The sequence below is a fragment of the Rhea pennata genome, chromosome 25, assembly GCF_028389875.1.
Source record: "Rhea pennata isolate bPtePen1 chromosome 25, bPtePen1.pri, whole genome shotgun sequence".
NCBI lineage: Eukaryota > Metazoa > Chordata > Aves > Rheiformes > Rheidae > Rhea > Rhea pennata.
The window spans coordinates 6,505,554-6,522,704 of record NC_084687.1 but is presented as its reverse complement, the minus strand read 5'-3'; positions in this window follow the sequence as shown (position 1 = coordinate 6,522,704).

The following is a 17,151-nucleotide window of genomic DNA, read 5'->3' as shown; positions in this document are numbered from 1 at the left end:
CTCTATCAAGGGGAGTTAATACCAGACACACCATCAGCAATCTGACAATCTTGTCACTGGTATATGATATTTATAATTATTGTTTCTCATGAATTCTTGTCTTTGGAAAAGGTTGAAATGCCGAACAGAACTGTTGTGTTATTTTGCTTCAGTGAATGACCCAAGTCCCAGGCAGCACATGTACAACTGAAATGCAAATTATACACCACCAGCAACTTTATTGCATATGAAAACCCAATTTCCTGGAGCTTGTGCCTGACCAGCAGGAGCAGGGTGGTGTATTTGTGCTGCTGGGCAAGAGGAGGCAGTGCTGGCCTGGACAGCACTGCAGAAATCATTAAAATGTAAGCAACACCTGAGAATGAGTATGTTTATTGACACAGCTACCTCCTCTTTATTGCTATTTGTTGGCATAACCAGCTTGATGGCAGTTGCCAAGAAAGATGCTCAGCTGCTGCGACTGGTCCTGCATGAGCCGCAGTGGCTCTGCCATTTGCCGAAGTGCCGGACTAGGCAGGGCCTTGCTCCTTCTGCGGTGATGCAAATAGCTTTTTTTCAATAGCCTGCAGCCAGGGTGGTTTCAGAGTTCCTAAAAACATTAATTCTGTGGCTGGAAGCTCATTAAAATGATCTTACTGGCTTCAGCCTCTGGGCGAGATCCCCCACCCAGGGCAAGGTCTGTAGGTGTTAATATTCTATGAACTCCATGAATGCAAATAATTTGCAGGTTAATGTTTTTCTTTGTGGTTATTTGGAAGCACAATTGAGATCCCTGGGATGTCTGACTGCCTAATTATCCACTGCAAACCTTCCCTCTGAAGTCTAAATAACTTCTGGCGTTTGCTGGTTTCCAGGAATTAGACACAAAGTAGATGGTCCTTCAAAGCCTGACTGAAAACTTGCACTTAAGCCCCTAAAAATAATAAGAAGAAAGCAGAGAACATGAGAAAGATACTGGAAAGGATTAAGGAGAAAAAAAAGCCAATGGTGACGAGTAATTCTGGTTACATGTGATGAGATGATCCAGAGCAAGTGCCGGTGCTGCTCCGATGGTGCACGCAGCCGTTTTGATCCGTAGCCATTCGCCTGTGGTTTTATGCTGTGCTGACACCGTTTAGGAAAGGGCTGGTGCTTTGCTGACCATGCACGGGATGGTTGAAAGCCCCTTGAAGCACCTGTGGGCTCTGCCTCCAGCCTCTCCCTGCACAGGGAGTTTTCCATGTTGATATTTAAGAGAATGTAACAAGACTTTTTTTTGTTTTTTTCCCCCTCACTAGGAGAGCTGAGTGGAACCTTTGAAATCTTTAAAAACAAACAAAACCTGACTTTCAGCAAAAATATTGACTTCTAAGTGAAAGTTAGGAAAGTAGTGAGTTTTCCAAGTAGTCTGTTCAGTTCGTTTGCTGGTATCTCCTGGTGGGGCAGAGCTCTGCCCTGGCTCCACTCCCGTGGGGGAGACCACAGCCCCCTGAGCATCACTGCCTGAGCCTGTTCCCGTGTCAGAGCATCCTGAAAACGTCATAAATTCATCTCGCTGGGGTCTGTGTTTTGGAATTGATGAGTGTGATTAGCAAACTGCTCAGCTAAGTACGATTATTGCTCCAGCTAGGAGCAGGGTGACCTGCAGAGAAACTAATGCAAAGCAATTTCTTCATCTGCGTCTTACCCAGCCTTAATGTAAGCTAAGGCCATTAGCGTTTTTAATTGTTTCTCTGGGTGGCTTGACGGCTTTTGTGTCTGTATTTCTCTGCAAATTGGGATTTGCATGACTTGTGGGAAGTGGCTATATGTGCACGCAGATGTACGCGTTGCTGCAGCCGGAGGCATTTGCAGCCTGCCCAGGGCTGGCCCAGGAAGGCTATGGTGATGGATCTAGCTGCTTTCCCATTATTAATATCTACATTTTTATGAGCTTGGATGTAATATAATTCCCACCTACTGAGACATCTCCTGAGCTATTTATTCAATATTTATCTGGTTTTGAGTCAGACCAAACATCCAGATTTGTAGGTGATATAAATTACTATAGATCCAGTGGCTTTGCTGGAGCTATTGGTAAATTTTATCAGTTGAGGCTGGGATAATTGCTGAGATTTCACCCTACACATGTGACAGTTACCTGTTGTGCTCCATTCCTGTCCTAAAGTTAGAACAGGATTTGGCTTGTGCTTCTCTAAAGCCAACATCAGGTTGCATGGAGCAACTGCAGTAGAAGAGCAGCTCAAGTGGACATGTTAGCTTTCCAAAAAAGCTTCTCTAGGTATTTCTAGGACATTTGCAGTGTCTTTCAGCTTTGTTTCATCCTTTTAAAATGGTATATTCACATTTCCTGAATGGCTTAGGATGGTTTGTGTGTAATTACAGTAACAGCAAAGCCTCTGACCAACAGCAGTTAGTTAGTTGGAGAGACAAAGATCTCCAGTGCCTCAGCCCAAACCTGGAGGTTTCATTGCACATTTGAGAGTTTTTACCTGGTTTTCAACACTGAAATATCCCTTAACAACCACCAGTTTTCCCTATGCAAGTCACTTTTGATGAAGTAATAATCTGCTTCCTGGAGAGGGGGGAAAAAACTAGAGAATGAAGGCCTGGGAAGAAAATGCAAGACGTGGTTTGAGCAAAACTTCGAGTGTCCAAAGGGAGCTTCAGGTTTCACCCTGCACAGCTGTGTACAGCTTTCCCACCACTGCATAAAGCCAGATATTATCTGATATAATTCATTGCTGCTTTAGTTCAAGGGCAATTTAAAATGTAATGTTTAAAATGGTGAAGGCCTGTAGCACAGGTTAAGAGCCCTCACAGCCAGAAAGATGATCCAGCAGAGGCTTTCCAAATGTGATGACTTAAAGCTGATGGACACTTATAAAACTCTCTCCATTTATCTGCAAGATTCTTGCAGATTGAGACCTATGAACTATTAGTGTAATGAGATTAGGCACATGCTTATGCTACATGGTCTGAAGTTGTTTTAAATTCTGAAGACGAGGTGGGGTCGACCATGAAAGGGCAATGTGGCAGGATCCGTCAGCAGACCACGCGAGTGACTTGTCTCCCGATTAACGTTGCTGCATCCCTCTCGGGCTCTTGCCAACGTCTCTCTCCCTAAGAGCTGGCTGGGAAGCTTGATGTCCAAGATTGAAAAGGAATAAAAGCATGTTCGTGAGTGCTCAGACTGCAGGAAGGGGAAAAACCAGTAGGCCTCTTTCCAGAGGAGCAGCGTGGAAAACCCCTGAGCAGGGGGCTCAAGTGCAGAGGTGGGAGAGCATCAGTTTTGCTCAGCCCTCCCCAAAATGAGACAAAAAACCACCTGGAGGTTTGTGCTGAGCACTTTTCTAGTGATTTTTCTCTCTGAGCAGGTCGGGAGGGCAACTGGGCAGGAAATGCCTCATGTGCCATGACCCTCTCCGAAACAGTTTGCAAGAGGAATAAGCTGAGCTTATTATTTTTTTGAAAACAACCCTGCCTAAGGTTGGTGAGGAATCTTTAGCCAAGTTTTGTTGTTTTGTTTTGGAGAGGGTTCAGTGGCTTCAGGGGAGGGGAGGCTTAACTGAAACGTTTTGCAAGGAGTTTCAGTTCCAACAGTTCATCTAGAGGCTGTAGCTTGTGGCGTTGCTTTGAAAAAGAGCAGTGTTCACAATCTCAGTTCTCTTTTTGTTAAAAAGGATTTTGGTGTCATTGGGGTGCAGGAAAAAGGCTGGAGAGAGGCAGGTCATCACATGAAAAATTGTGGGCCAATTTGCAATTAATAAGTCATGATTTTTTATGCATTAAATACATGCACAAGCAACTCGACTGGATACTAAATGTTCCATGAAATATTCTTTCTTTAGTTTCCTAAGACCCTTTTGTTTAAAAAGAGAAAAAAAATACAAACTGCAGAGGGTCATGTTCTAAAGCAGCAGAGTCGTGACACAGGCTCTGCAACAGCAGCTTGAGCCCCTGGGAGAGCCCCTAGCAGCAGTGAGAGCCTGTTGCAGTTATGTTTTCTAGTTGATGTTAGCTGCTTTCAGATGTGATTTTGGTTTTTTGTGAGGTGATTGATTTCTCCATCTTATTGCTTTGGTTTTGGCAAGTCCAGGAAGATAAGTGTGCGAATTCTGTGTACTTGGATTTTCTTGCCCTCTGCTCTTTAAAGCTATTCACCTTGAAGGTGAACACTCCCCTCCAGTAACTGATTAAATATACATACCGCAGCGATCTTGGAGGGGTGCGTAAGGGGAGTAACAAGGGGAGGAAGCATTTTCAGATGAATTATAGATTAGGATGTTGATTTAAAAAAAAAAAAAAAAAAAAAAAAAAAGCATCGCCGTATCCTGTCTGGCTGCACGGGACTGTATTTGCTGCAGCCCCCCTGGGGTAAAAGATCATCTCTGGCCTGATGGTGAGGCCGTTTGCTGGCTGGCAAGTGTCTTTCCTGAGGGTCTGTGTCCTAAATTAGTGTCCACCAAGAGAAATGACAAAGGCTTAAAATATAACTGCTCCTGGGATATTTTGGTAAATGATCCTGATATAGAATTGCGTAAAGATGGATAGGTGAATGGATAGGTGGTTATAAAGCTAAAGAAATGTCTCTGAAGCTAATTCTAAAGTAATGACACCTTGCAGAGCTCTACTGCCTTCTGTGAGAAGAACTGAAGCTGATGTACGGGCACGTGTTAATTAGGCTTCGTTTTACAAGTGTGTGAGCTAGAGATGAGGCTGGAGAAGCGACTCAGGCCGTTGTAAGTCACAGGCTGTTATAAGTGATGGAGATGGCAATAAAAACTGGGAACCTTGATTCTCAGTCGCATGTTTTAGGCACGTGGTGATGCTGATAGGAAAGAAGAAATGAATTCTGCACGGAGGTGAGGATGCCGTGCAGGTCGAGTGGGCTCTGTTTTGCTCCGAGCTGAAGGCTGAGGGAGCAGGTAACATGCTCCCGTTGCAAAGAAAAGCCCTAAGCAAAACCCCGTGCGCAGTGCAATCCTGCTGCCAGATTAATCCCAGTGTCGTGTGTTCTGCGGACACCCAGTGCGTGGTTCACATTTTTCTGCAATATCTCAATGTCTGTGCTTAATAGATAACACTGTTATCGGGCTGCCTTTCCTTTCTTCCCCTTTATTTGCATCTATTTATGGGTTTAATTAAAAACAAAATATTTTAATGGAAGCAAACAGCAATGAGAAGTGAAGATGAGAGAGGGAAACGTGACAGCGGGAGAAGGCAGTGGTAGGTGCGAAGGTCTCTGCAGAGCTGCTGCATTGCCTTTCACTTGGGGGAGCCATCAGGTAAAATTCGTTTTTAACGACTTAGGCTGTATAGAGTAATTTCTGTGCTGGGACCAGACTGGATTCTGTCTTGATTGAGTTTAACAGGAAAAGATTTAAATTGAGGTTCCTGAACTGCAAAGGTAGTACATTAATCTCAATCATTACACAAGCCAGAAACAAAGACATTTTTTAATGATGGAAAAGAAGATTTTTTTCCCCCCAGATTGACACACTACCTATGACTGAGAGCCTATGCGGAATTAATAAAATGCTATTGGCGGGGGGAAAAGTGTGGATTGACCAAACCTGCTGTTAGCTCTTAGTGGGCTGTTGGGGTGGGAGAGTCTGCGGGGAGGTGGGTGAGCAGTGATGGGCTCCCGCGCGCTGCCAGCCGGGCACCGTCGCTGCCGCCCTCCCTGGGGGTCCCGTGCTTGCCGTGGCTGTGTTCTGCAGGGATATTGTGCCACTAAGGAATGATTTGCTCAAAATGACAATTCCTACAGAGCCAAAAATACAGAGTCTGCTCCCAGAAGTGTCCTTGGTGTATCACAGATGAAGCCTTTCCGGGCAGAGACTGGTCTTCAGCCAGCTCTGCCAGAGCCCCTAGGAAGCTGAGCTGAAGTGCACAGCTCCTGGGGGCTGTTACTGTGCTGAATATTTCAGTGCTTCATTTGTTTCCTTCCCCAAGAGTTTTATTCAGTAAAACAAACAAACAAAAAAACCCTTCCTAATTAACCACCTGCTTTGTTCAAACAAGGAAACTTTTTGATGCTATGGAAGGATCAGACAGTGAGTTTGGTGTGTGTAGCACTAGTTGGATAGTCTTAAATATAGTTAACCAGATTCTGGTCTCATCTGCACAGGCGCAATTCCTCCAGCCGCAGTGTTACCCCGACTCTTGGCATCTTCCCGGGTAACCTGGGGCGCCTTCAGGTGGGTGCCAAACTTTGCTATTCTAAGGCAATAGAGTGGGAGTTAAGATGATCTCCAGAGGTCCCTTCCAACCGTTTTGCTGGCTCTGTGATTCTATGGAATACCAGTTTCCAATCTGACATCCAGCTCCACTCTGCCTTTTAAGTGTGAGGCACGTAAATGGATAAAAAGTTCCTATGGAAATTGCGATGTTTGCCTACAGCAGAGTTTGAAATTTGGAGGCAGATTAGCAAATATATTTAGGCACTTGGAGGCATTTACTAGCTTCTTACCTGAACTGAACGAAGGTTTAGGTAGCTACTTAATGAGGTCAAAAAATGCCTGGGCACCGTGTGCAGGAGGCTGCTGTGTCCTGGCTGCAGGTATATCAGGCTGGTTGTGGAGGGGCAAAAATTCTGCAGGATTTGTTAGCAGATGCTTCCTGGTGTGAAAGCTGTCACATCATGCGCCCTCACTTGTTCAAGCAGTACCACGTGTTAATTCTTCTGGTTCTACAGTGGGAAGTTCTGGGAACCCAAACTGAAAATTACTTTTTCCCCTGTGTTTTTTATTTTCCATGCTGCTCTATAAATCACCAGATGAGCTTTATCTCTGCAGGCTTGTGTCACTTTAGCATGGAGAAATGGGAAGAATGAGTAAGAGCAGGAGGAGGTAGAAATATGCTGTAAGAGTCTGGGCTGAGACAGGACGGGCAAAATCACTATGATCTAAAAATTTACCAAGACTCCAGTTAACAGGCTGGGAACAGCACTAGGAAAGCTTGTGGCTAGGACTTGGTTTTATATCTTACCTGAGTGACAGCTACATACTGTAATGCATAATATTTCATTTTAATGGAGAATCTATAATACCTGTGTTCCCGTCATATACCTCGGATGGAGGCAGTTGTAAGTCTTTAGCTTAATTTTACATAGCTGGAGAAAGTTGAGTAATGTAAAGCTGCTGTGGCATACAAGGAGATTTGCTTACACACTCAAACTACTCTTAGAAATGATTGATAGTGTTTAAGTATTGGCATCCAGCTAACCTTCCTGTCTGTCAAAAGCAGAGTATTTTCTAGGCTACTTTCCATTTTCCGTATTAGCATACGGAAGGAGAGATCATGCCTAAATGAGTTTGTTTAGCTTTTAATAACACTTTTGAGCCTCCTTAAAAAGTGCACCGCCACTATTAGCCCAAAGTGATGTAGTTCAGGCTTTGATTTAAATGTCTCTACTTCTGCTCAGGGTCAGACTGGATCATTAGCATGTGCACGCAGCCTACCATTTCCATCTTAGGCAGAAGTGTTAACAGGAGTGAGCTCTGCAGTGCATGCTGAGCTTGGGTCCCATGTGCTGATTCTGGCTAAAATGTGCCCTCAGTTCAGTGCTGTGCCTCATCTGGGGTCGTTTCACTAGTTATGAGTCCTCTAACGAGATTCATGCAGCTTGCAAATGGGAAAACGTGCAATTCTCTTCTGGTCAATCCAGAGAGTCAAGGATACAGAGAGACTCCAGATTTCCTGCCATTCATCACAGATTTAATGGGTAAAAGCAGAAGAGTTGAACTCGGAAGTGCAACATCAAACTTTACATGTGCATTGCCGATATGATGGTGTAACCCATCATATCGTATGTCCTGCAGCTCTCCCATCCTCTCGCAGTGCTGGTGGCTTCTCACCTGGTTTGCTCCCCTTTCAGCTCAGCATCTCTTGCTGTGCTATCCTGCTGCAAACATTCACATCTAGGAAATACAGATAATCAATTACTGAATTTTAAGACTTTCCTACAGAGCTCCCTTGCCCAATCAATTAATAGGGCTGAATTTCATATTACTTAACGTTCAGACTCCTAGAAGGCAGGTAAGTCCAGCATCTGAGTCCATCTCCACCTGTATTTCCTGGGATTATTGATTAAAGGTGGTTTAGTTACTAAGAAATTGCTATATAAGCTCCCTCAACTTCTCTACTTGTGAGTTGGAATGCTTTTGGTACCACAAATAGAATAAAAAACTTGACACCTTTTCCTCAAGCGAGTAGGTTTTGTAAAATAAACTATGCATATTTCATTAAGGAAATGGATCCATCAGCACTGGGAATACCATTTATGAATACTTCCTTGTAATGGAAAAGTGAGCATGTTGACAGGATGAATTATTAGACATATTTACAAACAGCTGTTAAAAAGCTCATGTGTTAATCCTGGCTGGTTTTTTTTGGTATGGAGTTTATAGTGGTTATAGTTTGAAAAGCCAGCTTGATTGGCTTTCTAGCAAAGAGAGGCAAGCTTGATTAATTTATTCATACTCCATGTGACTGCAATCACAACTGGTGGAACAGTCTGTCTGTCTGCAGTTTATACATGACTGGAATTAACCCAAAGGTAGACATCCAGCATGGGCTTATGTGCTGCTTAATTACATCTATTGTGTAGCCCTGATACTGAAATCAATGACTTTGAGTCTTTCCCCAATCATATGGACTTCTCATGGAATTGTTCTCATTCACCGTAGCCTACAGGAGAAGCTTTTACCCATCATCAGGGGATTTTGACTGCGTACAAGCTGGCGGAAAAGGTTGTGCTGGGACTGCAATTACACTGTAATTGATCTGATGCAGTTTGCTCCGGGTTTGGTGTAATTCCCTCTGATTACTCCAGGTTTGCATGGACAGCTAGGGAGGAAGGATGAAGGCCAAGACATTGCCATCTGAGGTAGCTAACCTTGTCAACTAGGATTTATAGGAAATGTGAATCCTATGGCACTGCACAGATTATAAAATATATGAGATTATTGCCAAGACTTTCAGATTTTTCTCTGGTCTACAACCTTTTGTCACTCCACCCACCTGAATCTTTTGCTGCTTGGTCAATGAAACATAGAATTTTTCTAACCTGATGAGGTGCAACCGAGATCTAGTGCTACATCCAAAGTGCTTTGTGACCATGGCTTACATGGTACTGCAAAAGCTCAGTCTGAAAATAGCTGCTTTTTCTCAGGCTTTCCCAAGTATCTCTGGCCAGCCTCTAACAGATTCTCCTTTTCCCTTTGACTAGATGCCATGTGGAAAGTTCCCTGTGTTGTTTCCATCTGACTGCAGCAGCATCTGCTGCTACTGATAAAACTACTCTAAGAACTGGGGAAGGAGCAGCTTTAGCGTGTGCTCTGCTGTCAGTGGCATTGGCCATTTGGTGTGCCCTGACGCATCCTCTCGGCTGATGGAAAGTCTCGGCAGCAATTGCTACCCATCTTTGCGTGCCTCAGCCTCTTTGTCGCTCCATTTTGACCCTAATTGCAAGGCACTCAGGCATGTGCTCAAGTCCATCTCTATTTAGCAAAGCTGTGTAGCATCTGCGTGAGATGGAGTGCCTATGCTTAAACGTAAGCACACTTTAGCATGGTTTCTCTTTAGAGACCCACTGTAGCACTGGATCTTCCCTGCCATCCACCCTTCAAGGATATATGGGAGTTTTTAATCTTTCCTAGGGTTTTCTTTGTTCTCTGCTCTAGGACAATCTCAGGAAGGGACCTGATATGGGAGTGGGGCATGTAGAGCCCCCATGAAGGCCTCAGAGCTGCTAAAATCCTCCTGGACCAACCTTAGCATTTCTCTAGTTGTCTGAGGTCTCAGGTTGTCTGAATCTGGGCCTCAAATCTGCCTTCCTGACCCCAGCATTCATCTGTTTGCCATAGAGGATTTTGGGACAAGCATCATTCCTGGTTAACATGAGTGATGATGACTTAATATAAGCTGTGTGAATCTGTGTATTTATACCCATAGTTTTAACAAACTAATTTAAGCCTAGTCTAAAGCAAGCTCTGTCTGCATGCATCATGATTCTCTGAGTATTTTGGGTCCTTTTAAGGTAAATCCATAAAGCCAATATGGTATTTTTTAAAAGATTTTGGAAGTGTGTGCTCCTCTTTAATTAGCTTTAAAGAAGTTAAATTTGGCATGGTATCCATATATAACATACCTGCTTTCAGAGAAAGTCTAATGGAAGGGCAGAGTCTCTCTAGGGTGCTTAGTTTGATGAGAAACCTATTTGCAAGGAAAATTGACTTTGGAAATGGTTGAGAGCAAGCTGCTACCTTTATTCTTTAAGTCTCTGCCAAGTGACTTATTTGGTCTATAGGTTCATCAGATCATTGCTTCCAATAATATAATTTTGCTTATCTATTTTATATATGATCAATATGATAAACATTATGGAAACATGGAAGTGCCAACTAGATTATTTCTGGCTGTAGCAGAATGGCGAGGGGGCATGCTCCAGCTTACACTATGTGCCTTGTGAAGCAGAAAAGCAATTCAGTCAGACTAAAGGCTACAGATGAGGCTGTATGTTCTCTGCAATAAATGCAAATGACTTGAATTCATTTTGCTGGTAAGAGAAGAGAAAAAAATTAAAGCTAAAGATGTTGCAGATCAAGGAATTCAACTTTAAACAGACACATAATTAACATAAAAGAAAACATGGCAATAAAGAGAGGGGAGAAATAGATTTCAGTAAAATAATCTCTGTTAATGAATAGACCCTGATCTATTTCTGAAGTACCTCTGTGGTAGTGCCGTTTTCTTTTTTTACTCTTTTTTTGAGCATGTACAATAGCATTATGGCCTAGCTGCAATCAGTCTGCTGCAAACAGCTTGTATATATTTGGGTGTTCACTGGCCCATGAGAGCAAATCGTCCTCACTTACCATCAAAGACTTTTTCTAGTTCCTTTATTGGATAACAAGTGGTTCCTGTTTGTTTTGTTCTTCAGTTTTAAGCACATTCAATTTTTCTGGCTCGGTTTTGCTAGCTTTGTTTATATTTGTTAATGAGTTATGTTTCTTTATTGTTTGTAAGAAAAAGTGTTGTGACCTCCTGGTTTCCCCTAAAACACTATAAAAATATCTTGTAATGAAATAAAGTCTAGAGCCTGTCAATGCAGAATATAGACCAGCCAAGAGTTTTTCCACAAAACACTCCTTGCAGCATACTGTGGTCATATTTCTAAAACTTCTTTAATAGAAAGTGAATTCTTACTTTATAACTAGCTCATGGCGTGTGCCATAAATGTTAAATGGTTGCACAGTATCTCCTGCACTTAGTGCACCGTATCTGTCTGAGGCCACAAAACAATAAATGGCAATCACATTAAAATAAGATTTTCAGATTTATGGCTAGTCTGTTTCAGTCTTTTCTTATTTAAATTTATTTGAAATTAAATTTAAGAGCTCTGTGAAGGAGTTGTGTTGTCCTCTGCCTCCTGAGAGGCGAGGGAGGGAAGTGCCGGATCCTGGTGGCAGAGCACCCGGTGCTGCGAGGGGAGCCCGCGGGCTCCTGAGCAGCGCTGGGACAGGACGCACTAGGTGAGGGTCTGCTGCCGTGGCAGCTACCCCTGCAACAAGGAAAGGAGATCTGGTCCTTTTTCAGTTGCCACAAATAATTTCAAATGCTTCAAGTGTTGTGTGAGAGTTGGTGAGGAGTTTGCAGAAGTTGATCGGGCATTGGCAAAGCTGTGTGTATTGGCTTCCCACTGCCCCTTTTTTGCTTCTCTGAGTTAAATCTTGAGCCCAGACAGCATTGGAAATCATGTGATAGAAATATCTAAGCATCTCTAGAAGCATGGCTGGGTATGTTTGACTGGTCATATTCCTTTGCCAATAAATATTTGCCAAGGAAAACTTTCTCATTTAAGCCCTCTGCTTATTCAAATAAAGAGAAATGAGCTGGAAATAGGTCTTGGCACAGCCAGAGAAGGATTTCAGTTGGGAAAAATAATATGCTTTGTCTTCTTTTTTTTGATCTAGTCCATTCCTATTACTTTGAAATAGTGACTTGCATTGCTTAAATATATGGCCAGCAGGTGCACAGCTTGCGAAACACATGGTATTGTTTCTGGTGTCAGTCATGGACCAAGAGTTGCACAGTTTTTAGAAGGATGTTTTATTTTTTTTTTCCTGGTATCTCATCACAAATTCCACATTGGCACAGATATACTTTATTATAGCAGCCTGGTCACCCTGCCCACCAGGCTGTCCCTAGTAAGATGCCATCACTGACACCTTGAGTGGACTTCTTAGAGAAAAAACATGTTGCTTCACCTGTTTTAAGAGAAACAAGCTCCCTAAGGAAACCTGAGCACTGTCATCAGCAGAGACCCAGCAGGGTCAGGGAACCTTCTGGAGAACTTCCTGATCTTGGTGTATGTGCGTCATGCTGCTACAAGTGCTCTCCTCCTCTCTGGAGGAATACCAGTCTACATCCATGAAATAAAACAGCATGGGCAGCTTCATGCAGCCAGCCAGCATGAGGCTGAGGACTGCTGAAGTGCTGGGTAGCTAGGATTGCAGTGTTGTGTGGGCTTTTGCCACCAGCTTGCCAGTCCATCACTGCATTAATACCTATTTTTGAATGCTGAAGTGGCACTGTGGTGCTTTGCTCTCCAATGTGAGCTGGAATGGTCCAAGCAAATGAGAGTGGAGCATGATTTCATCCGCTCCTAGGCCTGAAGGTTGGGCTCAGCATTTGAAACCCTTCATCCAGGCTCCACCAAGGGCAGTAGGTGGCCGTCTTCAGAGCTGCCATCGCTGCTGGCTCTCTTTAATTAAGCAATGCAAACTAGCTGCAAGGGAGAAGGTGCCAGTAAATGTAAAAGAAGCTCATAAAAGGGAGCAAGGAAGGGAGAAATATTCACATAGCCCTGAAGTTTACTTTCAAGAGATTTTTTTTTTTTTAATTTCATATATTTGCCTTGATTGTTTGAGAGAAAAAGATCTGTCTATGGAAGATCTCCAAAGAGATGATTATTTTTTTTCAGCATTGCTCTTGCTTTAATCTGTGGTCTCTTCAGACAGGGAATGTTTAATTGGTGCACTGGTGAAATAAAATGTTTAAATAGATTGAATGGCAGTCTTTTTCCCTCTGTTGTGACATTAATCCCGCAATATTCCTGGGCCCCTTGCTGGGTATTGAGGCAAAGAAAGGAACCAGAGGAGGTCCCTCTCTATATGTCTGCCTGTGATGTGAAAACTCCCTGGATACACTTATCATACATAATCCAATACATCAATTAAACCCAAGACCTTTCTGCAGTAATCACTTACACAAAATAAATCGCGCTCTGTGATCCATCTTTTTTGGCTCAGGGCAGACTTTTCTGTGGTTGTCATGTGATGGGGGAGGAGGAAGAGGACCCATTTGTTCATGCGCAAAGCTTGGGTAGGCCGGTCTCCAGCAGAACGTGTCCTGAGATGCAGGAAATCTGATTTTCCTCGCACAGCCCTGCCAATGCATGTGCACATGTGTACCCTGAGGGAGGTGGAGGGAGAGCCTGAAGAAACAGGTCAAATCAAAAGCTATCTTGCTAAATTACAGTGTGAATTAAAAGGCTAGTGCTCCTGTGGTCTTCGTTATTTTCTTAATTTTCTTTCAGAAGTTTGTAGTCCTAATGGCTATATCAAGATTGATACTAAAGATGTTTTAAATGAACCTGGACCTTTCCTGCTGCTCTGGCTTTGGCTGAGCTCTCTGAAGAGAAAGGAGTTTCTTTAAACTTCCGAGCTCACATTTGACTACGAATGTCTCCCTCCCCTCCCCTTCTGAAGAAATGCTGAAAATCCAATGAAAGAGTATGAAATGATAAGCAGACTTTAGGCTCTGCATTCCTCAGTCGGTTACAAAATGCTGAGCAGAATTCACAGCAGAAGATTAGCAATCATATAGCCACAAATCAAAGGATTTCCAGCTCTTTCCCTCCTCCCACCTATTATGTAGTGAAAAAATCTCAATCTCCTCAGGCTAGAGGGAAAAAAACATGAAATTAAGGTTTCAAATAATTTAGTCTTTCATTGTTAGTAATATACAATGCCTACAGAAAAATTAAAGAGATAATATTGTAGAATAAAAGGCAGAGCTACAGCATGTTTTGACAATATGCTTCATATTTTATGTTCATTAGGACAGTGAGCCTGGAATACTCATTTCTTCATGATGAAGGAACTAAAGATTTCCAATGAACATGCTGCAGTGAACATGCTGCAGAGGTTTATTGCTAAAATAGCCTGTTAATCACAGCAACCACCTTTCAGGCTTGACAACACGAGTAACTAAGTTATGTAGATGCTTCTCCCCAAAGATACCCCCTTTGATGTCCTGGGGAAACAGAGGCTCTGCAAACTTCAGCAGACTGTGAGGAAATTCAGATGCAGATATTTAAACTAGAGATTTTGGAAAACACCCAGTGGCCCACGGTTAAAGCTTTCTGTAGCGAGCGCTTTGCATACCTGTCTTTTGAAAATTGGACTGTTTGTGTCACAGAGGGCTCTGCTACAATTTGAGGGGATTTCTGCAGATCTTCTCCTAGCTGTGGGTGCAGGGAGTGTCAGAAGCAGTCTCTTAAGGCTCTCCAGTGACATCCAGGGATGCTGGTGGTGGGAAGCGTGACTGGTCAGATCAGCTGTTTGCAATAACCCTGCAATGTGCATCCTGTGCAAGGGTAGAGCTTGGTGCAATGTGACAGCTGCCCCTTTCAGCCTCTCTCTGCTATTAGAATAAAAGTAGACCATGACTCTATCTTTGAAGGCAGTTTCAAGCATAGTGGGCTTGTTTGTAACTGAATTGCTAGGAGATAATTAATAATTTAGATAAGCTAATGATGGGAAAACGCACCGTCTGTTTTGGTGCATCGGTTTCAGCCCATGGACACAATCAAGTTGGAGTCTGACCAGAATGTTCCTGGTTTCGGGTGGCAAACCAAAGCCACAGCCATGGAAGAAGAGGGGCCATTTGAAACACACTTCCCACGCTAGTGCTGCCACACCAGTCCTGATGTGCAGGTGCAGCACTGCGTTTCTCCAGATGTGTATTAGTGTTAACATGGAGTTCACGCTGAAGGAAATCCATGACCAAAAAATGTTCTTGCCTTGCTCAAGAACTTGGCTTTGATTGATAGCAAAGCAGGCACACTCATGTCAGAACAGGATTTGGCCCTTAGGAAATCATTAAGCTGTAAATTCTCAACATGACAGGCTGGAGAAATGCCGGGCTCCTGTTTCATGTTATGGGCTGCGCGGAGGCTCCTTAGCAAGATGGTCAATAATTGGCTCAATGGCTTGGAAGAGCTCGCTGCAATCAGACACAGCCTGTTGGGTGTCGGCAGCCAGCCCTGCTCAGCACACTGCCCAGCCAACCTCTTCAAAGGGCCCCTCAGCACCCACAGCCTGAGCAGGACCTCTCTGTGCTTTCAGGGTCATCTCAGCAGCTTGTGGGGCTGCTTTGAGGCCAAAAGCCATCACAGTACCTGAAGAGGAGGGTTGATCCTGGAGAGAACAGCTAGGCTGGGCAGCGATCACAAGTGCTTCGAGATGTGTGGTGGCTTCTGGTTGAGGCTTGCTTTGCCGTGCCTCGACAGGACTGAGTGAGCACTCAATTTCTGGGAAACACCTCCCAATTATATCCAAATACAGAGATCCCTGAAATTACTGGTCATGTTTGAAGAGCCTAATTAAATTTTGAGTTGTAGTGCAAAGCCATCCCATTTCCGGACTGACTGAAAACTGTTGTTGCCTGCAAGTTGGAAGCTGGGGTTTGTTTAGCCCCAATGAAGGAAAGGGGCTAGAGGTCCGTCTGTGCTACAGAGAGCCTGGCCATGCAGCGAGGCCCTGGCGAGCACCGGCCCGAGGCTGCACGGACACAGCTCTGTCTCCAAGATGGGCAAGCTGCTCTCCTGCTTCCCGGGAGGCTCCTGGCCCTCGGAGCTCATGTGTCTGTACGGCACCACGTGGGGTAAATGGCCTCATAAATCACTTTGATGATGCTTTTGAAAATAGTTCTTTTTCGTGGGTGGACCAGCTTGTCACCACGAATTACTAACCCGGTCGGGCGCCCTTTCTTTGGACTGTTTGGCTTAGTATGTGAGTGGGGTAGAAAACCCCGCTGTGCCTCTGCCACTGCACTGGAAGGGACGCGTACAGGTCCAGCAATGTGAAATACAAGGATGCAACAGAATATTTATGAAGAAAAAGATGGGGTTCTGCGTGTCGTGTAGACCCTAAGCGATCGCATTACTGAGCCATCAAGGGGGCCAGGGATGCGAAAGATGTAATTGGTATAATTGGCATGCAGAATGTCTTCGGGAGTCAGGCAAAACAGAAGCTCCTCTGAATTTCCTCAAACCGCGGCGTGACAAAGACCCCGGGTGTCGCTGGAGCAGACTGCAGCGATCCTGCCGAGGGACGTGCGAGGCCGGGCGGATTCAGCTGCTCTCTGGACTCCTGGGGACAGACCAGTATGACCAATGGTCTCAGGTTTATGTTTTATTCCTTTAAAATAGCTAAGTGGATAAATAAAAACACTGCTAGTGTTTCGCGGGATTCGTTTTGTGGCCTTTTCTGTGCGATCCCTTTTTGCAGATGAGACGATTCCGCGCTGTCGGAAGCTGACTGAAATGGCGTATTAGCTGCACCTTGAATTTCTGATGCACAACCTCAGCACATGAGTTGTTGGCAACTGTGTTTTTGACAGAAACAAGACATCCTGTAACTCAGGATTTGGAGACTTTCTGTTCTCCTGTCTTTGGACTTAATGAATACATAGTTTGTGTTAAAAAGAAAAAAAACTCGTCTGTGCTAATTCCAGCTCCGTTCAAATCTGCAGATACAGAAGCAGGCGCCAAAGCTCACGTGTGTGAGACAGTGTTAGAAGGGGGAAGGATAAAGTGGGTTAGGAAAAGAAAAATCCTTTCAATTTTCCAAGACGATATTACGAGCAGTAGAGAGAGAAAAAAAAATTACTTGACAAGGTACTTCTAAAGAGGAAGAATAGCATAAAATGCTGGTTAAATTCCCATTGATCTTTCACTCAGCTTCCCGTATACATGTGGGCTTGACTATTTGATACTTCCTTTCACTGTCACAGGTGATAACTGAGTGGAAACAATCATTTCTAAATAACTGCCTATGATTCTTCTATTGTAGTGATTAGTGCTGAATAATTATTAGC